General features: G+C 40.7%; 1 pseudogene; it reads left to right on the forward strand.

The window, feature by feature from the left end:
• Positions 1-10,219, forward strand: part of LOC138058308 (uncharacterized) — an 11,515-nt pseudogene extending 1,296 nt beyond the window's left edge.
• Positions 10,220-11,714: the final 1,495 nt, after the last annotated feature.

Below are 11,714 nucleotides of genomic sequence, written 5' to 3' on the forward strand. Positions count from 1 at the left end.
GAAATATGCTAGTACTTTCTTAAGTTCAGTACAAGTCTAGCCGCAGCATTTTGCTCACGTTGCAATTTAACTTTTGCGACTTAAAAGGGCTACACAAAAGTCCATTACAATAGTCTAAGCGGCTAGTGATAAAAGCAGGAATAAGCGTTAATAACGAATCGCGAGAAAAATACTTCTTAATGCTTCTAATATTATGTAGGTGATAAAATGCGGCATTGCAGATTTTAGCTACATGCGTTGACATTGACAACTTATTGTTGGTTTTCACTCACGTAATCAACAGCCATGTTTTTCAACGAAAACAAAAGAAAAGATTTGCATAATAATAGAATTAAATTCCCGGAGGATTTGGTCGGGGCTCCAACATGGCCGCCGTTTCTTTGTTTAAGGGCTCCAACATGGCGGCCGTGACGTCATGTGAAAACCAAGAATTATCGAGCCATGCACTAAGATTTCTAACACACTAATTAGGATAAATATCATATTCACCTACAGAGATATTGGATGCGTCATTGATCTTACCTAATTGTTGTCTAGTTTTATCATCATTAATCATTAACCTATCCCTAATCATCCAATTTCTTAAGTTACTGATACATCTATTCATAGTACTAATAGCTTCATCCAGACTGGGCGTATAATCAGACTTAAAACTAAGATACAATTGCGGATCATTAGCAAAACAATGTACGCTAGGAAGATATTTCTCTATGATAGTAATAGCTTAGACGCATAAACAACAAATAATAAAGGCCTAAGACAGGAGCCCTGTGGAACTCCATAGTCCAAGTCAAAGTTGTTTGACAGAGTTCCATGTTCCATAGAGACTCGCTGACTTCGTTGAGAAAGATAGGAGTAGAACCGATTGAGAGCATTCCCACGTAGACCAACTTCATTATGCAAACGATCGAGCAACACATCATGGGTCACTGTGTCAAATACTGCACTAAGAACCAGAAATGTTATATGCTGGGAGTTCATCTTTAGAAGAATATCATTTATTTCTCTCAGCAATGCAGTTTCAGTGCTGTGATCTATAAGCAGACTGGAACAAGGGTTCTCAAATCATTAATAATGCATAAGCCAAAAACAAAAGAAATCACTACCGTGAGGGAAGTTTGGATATGTGGTCTTAATGAGCATAAAATTTCGCCAACTTTGATCCCAAATGTCTCTTAAAATACTGATTCTTTTGAGAAGCAATATCAAACACTCGAAAGAGTGTTTCATCAGATATTCAACCACCTCGAAATCGGTTAAAAAACTCGGCCTTCGGCCTTGTTTTTTCAACTTGCTTTTCGGTGTTTGGATATCCGATGAAACAATCCTTCTCTTGTTTGATATATTACAGTAATGCCATTTGCCATCATATGTTCATGCAATTGATTAAAGACAGCTCTTTCAGTTAGTTTTTACACAAACTGTAGGTTACTTACTGACCTATAGTTCTTAAGTACCAGATCCAGACCAGTCTTCTTTAACAACGGATTAACCAGTGCACATTTCCAGTTTGATGCAAACGAACCAGACTCCAAGGACAGATTAATGATTTTAGTAATAACTGGAAGAAGCACGTCAATACAGTCAATCGCCAAAGACGTTGGCATGGGATCCAAAATACAAGTTTTCTTAGAAAAACCTTCAATGAGTTTACGTATATCTCCTTCTGACAATGGTTTGAAATGATCCATCGAAGCACCAGACCATGATTCAGTATCGACACTTGAAACGTCTGGTAATGCTGATCAGAAACTACCCATTTCATTGGCAAGAGTTAATTTATTCTCAGTTGGCGGGAAAGGAACACCATGATCATGTTTAAGCAGTTTCTTTGTTGCCGTGAACAAATCCCTCTGATTGGAAGTGTTCTTATCAATGAATTCCTTGAAGAATTCACGACGTGCAGTATTCATCAGATAAGTGGTGTAATTCCTCTTAGATTAAAATTCCAAAAAATCAGAAACACTGCCAGTTCGACACCATTTTTTTTTCCTGCCTTTCGCCTTTCCTTCCTCGCCTGTTTGATGTCATGGTTAAACCAGGGCACAAGAGGTTTGATTTTGAATCTCTTAGTTAACAGTGGAGCATGACGATCAAGAAGTGAAGCAAGAGTTGAATGTAACAGTCAACAAGATCATCTAGGGTGTTTCTTGGTTTCTGTCATCTCATCACATAGCACTTGCTGATCAATATATTTAATTTTCCTGTAGGATATTGTTCTTGTTTGTAATGCCGGTTTCTGAACCTTGAGATCACATAATATAGAACAATGGTCTGATAAGAAGTAGTCGGTCGTGGGAGCACTTGCAAGAACGGAGTCACATTGTCGAGTGATAATTAAATCAAGGGTGTGTCCTGACCGACGTGTTAGTTTATCCACATGTTGTAGGGGTGTTCAATGATACCTCGAAAAACGTGGATCTCGGAAAATTTTAGCCAGATCTCGAAATCTCAAAAGCGTTTTTGATAAGTCTCGAAGTCTCGTTTTTGCATGGTTTGTTTTCACCCTTTTTGAATCTCGAAACTTTGCACCAAGGAGTCTCGGGCTCAGATTTTTAACTAGGATCTCGGCGTCTCGGCGAGTCTCGGATTTTACCATTCGCCATCCGTTGTTGTAGGAAACCCATAGATTCAAGTAGCTCAAGGAAAGAATTTCCATCTTGATCACCCAGCTGATCAACATGTATGTTGAAATCTCCAGTTATCAACAGTGGATCAGACGACATAACAATGGATTCCAAATAAGTAAAAAACTCTGCTAAGAATGTTTTGATAGTAACTGGATGGTTTGCTGAATAGGGTGGACGATAAACAATAATAGTCCGTAGTGTAAAGGACCCATGCTTTATAATCCATCCTGAAACTACACCAAGTGAACGCAAAGGACTGTTATTTGCTGTTACTCAGCTGTGAGATAGTTGGAAACTCAGAAGCCTTTCAATACGAAGCTTCGAATTAAAATCCTCTTTACTAAAGGTACTTCCAAGACAGCAGGCAAGTACTTAAACAAGGAACTGTAGGAAGATAGAACGCCGGAACGGTAAAATACTGGAACGCTGGAATACTTAAACCCGGAACGGTTTCGAAATCGACAAAATAGTTTAGCTCATCGCGCTTCACACCGGATAATGAGGAATAGAGTCAAGCTAAAGATAGAATTTTCATTGCGATATTTATTGCGATTCGCACTTCTTCAGCATGCAATGCGTATCTCCTACACAAACATATCTTCTAAAATCGTGAATCATTCAGATGAAATGTGACGTTAAAGTCAAAAATTGTCATTTTTTTGCCCGGAGATCTCAACAGGCGCCGTTTTCAAATGGATGGAATTCCATAGAATGCCCTACCATTTAATGTTAAAGCAAAGATGAACTTGTAACAAAGGTTTTTTTTTATGGAGTTTGATGGATGTGACATAAGGAAGAGTGTAATAATGGAATGATTGACCCAAGAGATTGTAGCTGATAAGTGATTATTGCATGCGTGCTTACCGGAGTCATGATAGGAATTGATTGTTAACGCGTGTGTAACCTCAGATATGTGTTTGAAAACAATAGCTTGAGTAGTTCTTTAGTTTTTTGTAGATTGGAGAGATTATTGTTAGCTAAAGCCCCGTGTAAAGGAACGCAGCATTGTTGGCCAACATTGTTCCAACATTGTTGGTTGTTACATGTTGCGTCCGTTTGCACACCCTGTTTCATGTTGTTGCGTGTTGTTGGGAGTTGTTGCACCAAGTTTGAAACGGATCAAACTTTTTAGCCCCGTGCAAACGGACGCAGCATTGTTGGCCAAAATTGTTCCAACATTGTTGGGGGTCACATGTTGCGTCTGTTTGCACACCCTGTTGCATGTCGTTGCATGTTGTTGGGAGTTGTTGCACGAAGCTGAAACTGGTCAAACTCTTAGCCCCGTGCAAACAGACGCAGCATTGTTGGCTAACATTGTTCCAACATTGTTGGGGTCACATGTTGCGTCTGTTTGCACACCCTGTTGCATGTCGTTGCATGTTGTGGTAGTTGTTGCACGAAGCTGAAACTGGTCAAACTTTTAGCCCCGTGCAAACAGACGCAAATTGTTGGCTAACAATGTTCCAACATTGTTGGGGGTCACATGTTGTGTCTGTTGGCACACCCTGTTGCATGCTGTTGCATGTTGTGGGGAGTTGTTGCACGAAGCTGAAACTGGTCAAACTTTTAGCCCCGGGCAAACGGACGCATCATTGTTGGCCAACAACTCCCAACATTGTTGGGTGTTACGTGTTGTGTCCGTTAGTACGGGGCTTAACAATAGATGGTTTTCACAGTGACGTTATCAAATTCTAAAATCATATTCGTTTCGAAAATACAACATTTTGAATTTCCGAATTGTCGCCTTGCTTGACACCATGATACAAAGTTATTTGGTTGAAAAAGTGTCTATGCCTTTGAATCTCAGCATTGCAAGGAAGACGACGATATGAATACTAATGCCACGTTCTTGTGAACGATCACATACCGTTATCGGGAAATTCGAAATTCGCACTTGAACACGGAATCGACAATACTACAATCCAGTGCCACTTCTCAACACAGACCCTGCAAGTACTTGTGAAGCAGAGAGATGTGCGTTACGTCCATCTTAAGCTAGTAATGCTAGTGAATTTAGGTTAAAGTACTACTATGATCAAATTTTTACTCCTTTAATTTTTAGGTTTATCGCATAGAATTCCAGGAAAGATTTAAAACGCCGTTTACCGTTTGGAAATATCTGCATTTGTTCCGGAGATATTTAAGTTTGAAAAATGTGTTAAATATGCAAGTAAGAGGACTGATGACGTCATTCGCTCAACTCAGTATAAAATAAACTATATAAATAGAACTACCTTGGTCAATTTGCAGCAGAGACCATTGAAACTTGGTAGGCTAATAGTTCTACAGGCAACACACTTTCAGCTGTAAAGAAATTGGTTCCCATGGCAACTCACTCTTTTCCAGTCCCCTCCAACCTGATTCAATATTTTTGGTGATCATAAGCTAGAAAAAGACTTAACAAGGCCATAAACTCTACCTAACATATCTATATCCTTGCAGGATCATGCTGATGAGGCACCACTGGCAAATATCATAATAGAATGCCAAAGGTGGCCAGCAGAGCCTTTAATATCAGGGAGGTCTGGAACCCAGTATGTTGCCATGGTAAGAAAACTGGTATGCTCATATTGTGAAGCACATCTTCTAGAATCTTACTGTAAAGAATCAAGCAATTCTGATACAAATTGGCTGGCATATCTTTTTCTATCATATTTGATCATAATTTTGTTGAATTTATGACGTCATCATTTGACTAATTTGGGGTAACCCTACTGCTAGGGTTACCCTAGAAGGAGGGTCACAGATAGCCCGGGTTTACACGCAAAATTTCACAGGTAGGGTTACCCTACCACCCGGGATAACTTTGTGTGCTTGGTAACCGCCAGCATCGCAAACACAGTGAAAACCGCAAAAATGTTGTCCTCGGTAGGCGAGATGTCGAAAGCAGAGCGTTTACAAGGCAGCTAGGGTTACCCTAGCGCTGGGGTAACCCTAGCTGCCGTCTAGCACTAGGGTTAGCCTCCCTCCTTGTAAACAGGGCCTTGATCACGGACTCAAGTCAGGGAAGGGACTAAAAATTCTGCCTTTGGATCAAAACATAGCTAATCGGGGCCGTAGCTAGCAAAGGAGGGCAGTTGTTTCAACGTGTAGCCGGGGTTTTAGTTTCAAAATATTTGGGTTACTTTCCTTTAAAAGGTTCCCTTTCATCACTAAAACTGTTGCAAGTTTAGATTGAGACGTGTAGCGCATGTTTCTAATACGGTAAGCACTTGAAGCCTTTATTACTCCACAGTTTTGGTGAAAGCAGGGTCTCAACGTTGACGAGGGTAGATTTAGACAAAGCAACTCGCTAACAAACCGGTACTATGGAAAACAAGAAACAGTATAGTATTAAGTGGTACGAAGGCGCTGGGAACGTCGTACTTTCTTTATGTGGTCGTTTACTACCTGTATGTTAACGCGACAACGTAGTATGTTTCTCAAGGCTGGAGGCTAGCCAAGATAGGATTATTTTTCCGGAAGTATAGACAAATAATAGCAAGGTCACATATCTTAAAATACAGTAATGTAACTCGTGCTATTTATCCCAAATATCTCTTGAAATCACGCTATTACCTATACAAATTTCTTGCTGTAAAAATCTAAGGCCGACGGCGGTCCCTCCTCAAACTCCCAGTGAACAATGATATTGTTTCCTCAACTATGATCGATTGATTCTTTTATTTTCATTATAACTGCGTATTTTCATTTCAGGCACTATCCGTTCAATCATTGGTATCCGGGTTCTCAACAAGACGTCCGAGGAGTACTGGTTCCTGATGAAATTCAATCTGTCCTACGTGAATGGAGATATGGACATACGCGGAATGAAAGTAACGACTGAATACTTCCTGGTTCGACTTCAGATTGCTTCAAGGTAAACTTGTCATTTACTTTTGTTTCCAGGGATTGCACCTAAAGGTGGTCTAACAGACTACTAGTAAAATATGGATTCTACCTTTTATCATACTCTCAAAAGGCGATGAACGCCATAAATATAACGGCAAATAGTATTGTTCTGAGGTGGGCCTGTTGCCATGGGCAGGCACCCGTCAGCATATTTACGATTGTCTTTGGGCGCTTTCTTGAGGACAACTCCATTTTAAAAGAAACCCTTAGCAGTCAATTGGTAATGCACGTGTCCTGCTTTCTCTGGGGCACCCAACGGCAAATTTCGGAAAATAACTGTTCGGAAGAAGATTTGAGATATAGAATTTTCTGAACATTTGTTGTAAAATTCCTTGCTTGCCTACCTGTCCTAGGAGTTTCGAACATCTAAAACATGTTATAATTGCCCTTTTTTAACGGATTTTTACCCTAAAAAGGTCACCTAGTATATTAGGGAGCCTTTTTTCTGGATGAAATTTTCGAACAGGTTTGTTTTGTTCCCTATGTTTTTCGTATCACTAGACGTTCAGCTAGGGAATCCGAAGTAAAGCATGCACAAGTTTAAAACGAATGTTAGGACCTGCGCAATTGATTGGCCAAAATCTTTTAAAGTAAAGGGTTAATTGGTACTGAAGTTTTTTCAACGGTAAGTGGACGAGATTTCAATGACCATTCCCGGTCCTATTTCACTTTTCAAGGTTGTTAATTGCAGCAGGCTTAAAAGTTTGACAAGTATTTACTTTTGACTTTTCCCTTGCCATTAATGCGATGCGTACGAATCCTTATTTTAGAGCGCCTGACTTCGCAAGCGACACCCCTGGTGAGTCCTTTGAAGTCTACGGGAAACGTGACACTGATGCAGAGCTGCTCCGTCAGGTGTACTTCATCTTGGAACAACTTCTTCCGACCTTAAATCGTGATCTGTACGAAGATGTGGATGGCGAAAAGCTCTCAGCCACGAAGTCGCAGAATGTAGAGGACTCGCCCTTGCTCCCTGGCTTCGTGAAAATGCACAGAAAGGCGAACACATGAGACAAGGAAGCCCTCATCATCAAGAATCATTTCGATCGCGCAGATTTCAGGAATTTGTCATCTGAAATTGATTTGGACTTAAAATACTCTGATTACGCCCTCGTCAACAAGAGCAACGGAATGGTAACAGAAAGCCATGCCTACTTTACCGAACAGTTGAACTTTGGGCAACCAATGCATAATAAAGGTGGTTTTGATGTTTCCATGTTAGAAATAACGTTAAGCAGCCACATTTCACTCATTCAAAACAGCTATTTTGGATACGCAGAATCCAAAGGGTTAGTTTGCACTATTTCGTAAAGCTAGTTGTACCAAAATCTCAAGCTGCTTTCTCTGTCAACAAGAATCCGCACAGGCCTGCGGCCAGTACTTCTACACCAACTGAGACACCGACCAATGGTTCCGTATTCAACCAGCATCACAATTCCACCAACTCGTCAGCCATTCCCTTGAAACGCTCGCGCCGAGACGCCGACGTAGTTCCTTGGGAAGAAGCCGGTCCACTTGACCTGGATGTCGAACACTCCTTCACTTTGTTTGAGGAAAACGTGATCGGAATTAACGTGAAGGGAGAAGGAAAGGTTTGGCTGGAAGGCGGTGACTCCACGGAAATAGGGGTCAGTCTTCGACTTGTAATCGGAGGTATTTCCCAGGACATATTGTACCAGCAATACCAAAGAGAACAATTGGAGGATGGGTTAGACATAATGACCGGAAATGAGTGGAGAAGAGGAATAGTAAGTTTACCTTGTTTAAATCAATAGCATGTCATCTAATTAAAGCAACTAAAACAGTACCAAAGAAAGCTCTGAAAAAGTTCTGAATCTACGTGTGAGATTTCCACCCTTGAACCTTCCAACATTGTCGTAAGTTCTCTTAATTCTGCGCTGGCAGTGAGTATAAATCGTGACATTTTTTGCTGCCCTCGCACTAAGTTCTTACCCATCATAAAGTAATGGTAACGGCCAAACAATTAAAACATTTGTCTCATTGTTTTTTAACTGATCTGTTTACTCTCTATTCCTAGGGCGTCTCCATTCCTGTGTTCTTCTTGAGCGTTGGAGTAGATTTCAGTCTCACATTTAAAGTCAATATCCAGCTGAACTTTCCTGCACAGAAAAATTCTTTGAGCCCTGTCAAGTTAGCTATTGAGGTATGAATTTATATCACGGGGTTCAGTTGTCGTTGAATTTATTGTTGTTTAACCCTCTTAATTCTGTATAATTAACAATTATTCACCGCAGTGGAATTGAGTAATGGGGGATATTTACCGAGCCACCAAGCAGGAGGCAAATATCCACCACTTTTACCCACACTAAGGTGAATAATTGTTATAGCTTTTACCACACACGTAAAAGCCATTAGCTCAAATATTAACACGAGAATTGGGCAAAATCTCGCACGATGCACCTTCGCGTGCCATTTTGTTTTTCTCGGAAATTTCACCTCCGAGTCAAGCAATCAGCGCGTGCGAAAAGTACTATTCACTTGTGTGGTATAGAGCAAACACACGATAGCCAAGTGTTATTGTTTCATTTAGATTGAACCCTTCGCAGAAACCACAGCAAGCATCGAGGGATATATTTCGGCATATTTTATCCGAGTCGGAGTTTACGGAGATGGCACGTTAATTCGCGTGGGTCTCCCTGTGACTCTGTCTTACCAGGCAGCCCGCAGTGCAGGCAGAAAGTGGTGCGTGGATCTGTCCTCTAGCCTGACTGCACTAGAATTGAGTGCCGGAATTTACTACCAGTGGCGAAATTGGTGGAGTTGGGGAACGCGACATACCCTGATTGAGTTCGGAACCTGGGATGGCATAAACTACAACCGAAAGTTGTTAGAACGGTGCGGTTAACAATTCCGAAGGATTTGCAGCGTGTTTCAAGTTCAAATTTTTGTGTCTGCGTGCGCTTTTAAAGTGTGTCTTCTAGATCCATCCTATAAAGAAAGGTCATACAATGTCTGCCGGCGGCGGCGCTTATTTCCCTTTCGTAAACGGTCGTTGCCATTTCTCAGAACGGTCGTTGCCATTTGAAACGGTCGATGCCATATTTTAGCTCTGAATTACACTCATTAGGTTTAAGGACTCAAAACGTTGCTGTTAGTGGGAGTTGTGTCTCGCTTGTCACATGAGTTAGGGTTCGCCTTAGGGTTCTGTTTATAGTGAGGGCTAAGAACCCGAGTTCGAGTCTTGAAATTTTCGGACTCTTTTTTTCTCCATTTTTTCTTTTACAAATGTATTTTTTTCCTTTTTGTGTTCATTTTTGTTAATATTTTTTCCTAGTTTGTTTCTTTTAATTTTCTTTGAAGTGAAGTGTGTAGTCGACCGTTATAAATGGCATCGACCTTTTCAAATGGCAACGACCGTTTACGAAAGCGAAATTTGCGGCGGCGGCGGTAAAATGACCTCGTATAAAACGCAAACTTAACTAACCGCATCTTAACTGTTTTAATTTAATTGTTAGCTTTTTGGTAAACCAAGATTTCACACAAGGGGGTGTAAAAGAGATCTCGACGAGAACGGCAGCAAACGACCCAAAAAAATAAAACGAGCCTCAGATCTATATAGGAGAGCGTCAAACTACTAAGGTGATTTAGATAGATCATTTCACAGAGGAGTGTGACCAAAAGTTTCTCGGCGAGACAGTAACTGCTTCTAAGGAATGTGTGCTTTTTTGTGTCTTTGTATCAACGCTAGTAAAAAAATAAAAGCTACTCAAAAAAGATTCACGTTTTGTCTTCTGTCTAGGTCACCTGCGCTACTTTGGTATGCAGGAAGACAATTTTACGACGAAGAAGAAAAGAGCAGTTCCCTTGAGCATTAGCATATATAGCCGGAAATGTCTATTTAATAATGCCGCATAACGAAACAAAAAAAGCACCACTGCAAAAACCCTGCTTGTTTGCGGCGTACCCTCTAAGAACCGTGAGCACGGGTTGGTTTTAGCTTCAAAAGTAGTTGGTGCACACTTTCTACCTCAACCGTTTTGGAAGAATCAGGTTAAATGTCCAATATCCCTTCCCCTGCCTCTTCTCAAAGTTGTTTAGGCACCTGGCGTGCGTTCCTCAAAAAACTCGGGGCCCGAAAACATTTCGACGCCGGTTTCGAGGGTGTTCTTCGGGTTTCGAAAATTGTTCCCAAAGCGCACGGCAGTATTAATTCCGAATTATCTCGGGTTTTCTTGCGTTGGACGGCAACTTGTTCTTATTCTAGATTCTTGAATTTTTAAATTGTAGTTCCATGATTGGTTGTCATGGAGTCAACATGTATGGAAAATTTGGACTCGACAACGACAAGTTGTATTGTTAAGTTCGAATGGCAATTGCGTCATTCTCTCAGCTGGTGACTAATGATCATGAACGGTTTCAAAGGTTAATCAAAGGCTGCTAAAGCCACCTCAACGATGAGTATGCTGTAGAGAAGGAGCTAAGATGAAGTTGTAAGACCAAATATTGTCATCGAGAGCACAAATAGTTCTGCAAATTTAGCTGTCGTTGACGTTGCGTTCTTTGTAAATTATGGGGGAAGTGTATCGACAGGAGTGAGGGAGACAACACATCGTGCAAGAACAAAAGATCAAACGGCACAAGAGATAGAAGAGGAGACAATTCCGTTGGAAGGTAAACGGTAAGATTGTTTTCTAGTTCCCGTCCATTCACAGAAAAATTAGTCCGCCTGAAGGGAAAAAATGGTACAAAACCGTAACCCTGAGTGTGCGTGCTTTTTAACATTCACAGCTTTATACTAATTGTTGCGTTTTTTGATTCATAATTTTCGTATCATTGCACGACTCCTCTTAAATGGTTCATGTTCCGTAAAGAAATGATTGATTTGAAGACTCCCACCGACTTTGTACAAACTTGAGACTAGAGACCAGTCATTGATTTGATAATAATTAATTATTTAGCATAAAGCAACGGTTAAAAAAAAAAAAAGGTTCATATAGACCCGTGATCTATTTGAATCCGGCGTTCAATCTGGATGGGCTCATGAACGAGGGGATTATATCCTGAGGGACTTCTAAGCTGAATAGAAAAATATGTTTTGAAATGAAATGATGAGAAATAAGTTAGGGGAATCAATCAGTAGAGTTTTCCTGTAATTACTCGGGCCGCGCCGAGAAGAGAATCCGGCTGCGTTCGATCGATAAAGCATGCAATTTGGAAGTCCGAAATTTCAAG

The sequence above is a fragment of the Montipora capricornis genome, chromosome 7, assembly GCF_036669925.1.
Source record: "Montipora capricornis isolate CH-2021 chromosome 7, ASM3666992v2, whole genome shotgun sequence".
Lineage (NCBI taxonomy): Eukaryota > Metazoa > Cnidaria > Anthozoa > Scleractinia > Acroporidae > Montipora > Montipora capricornis.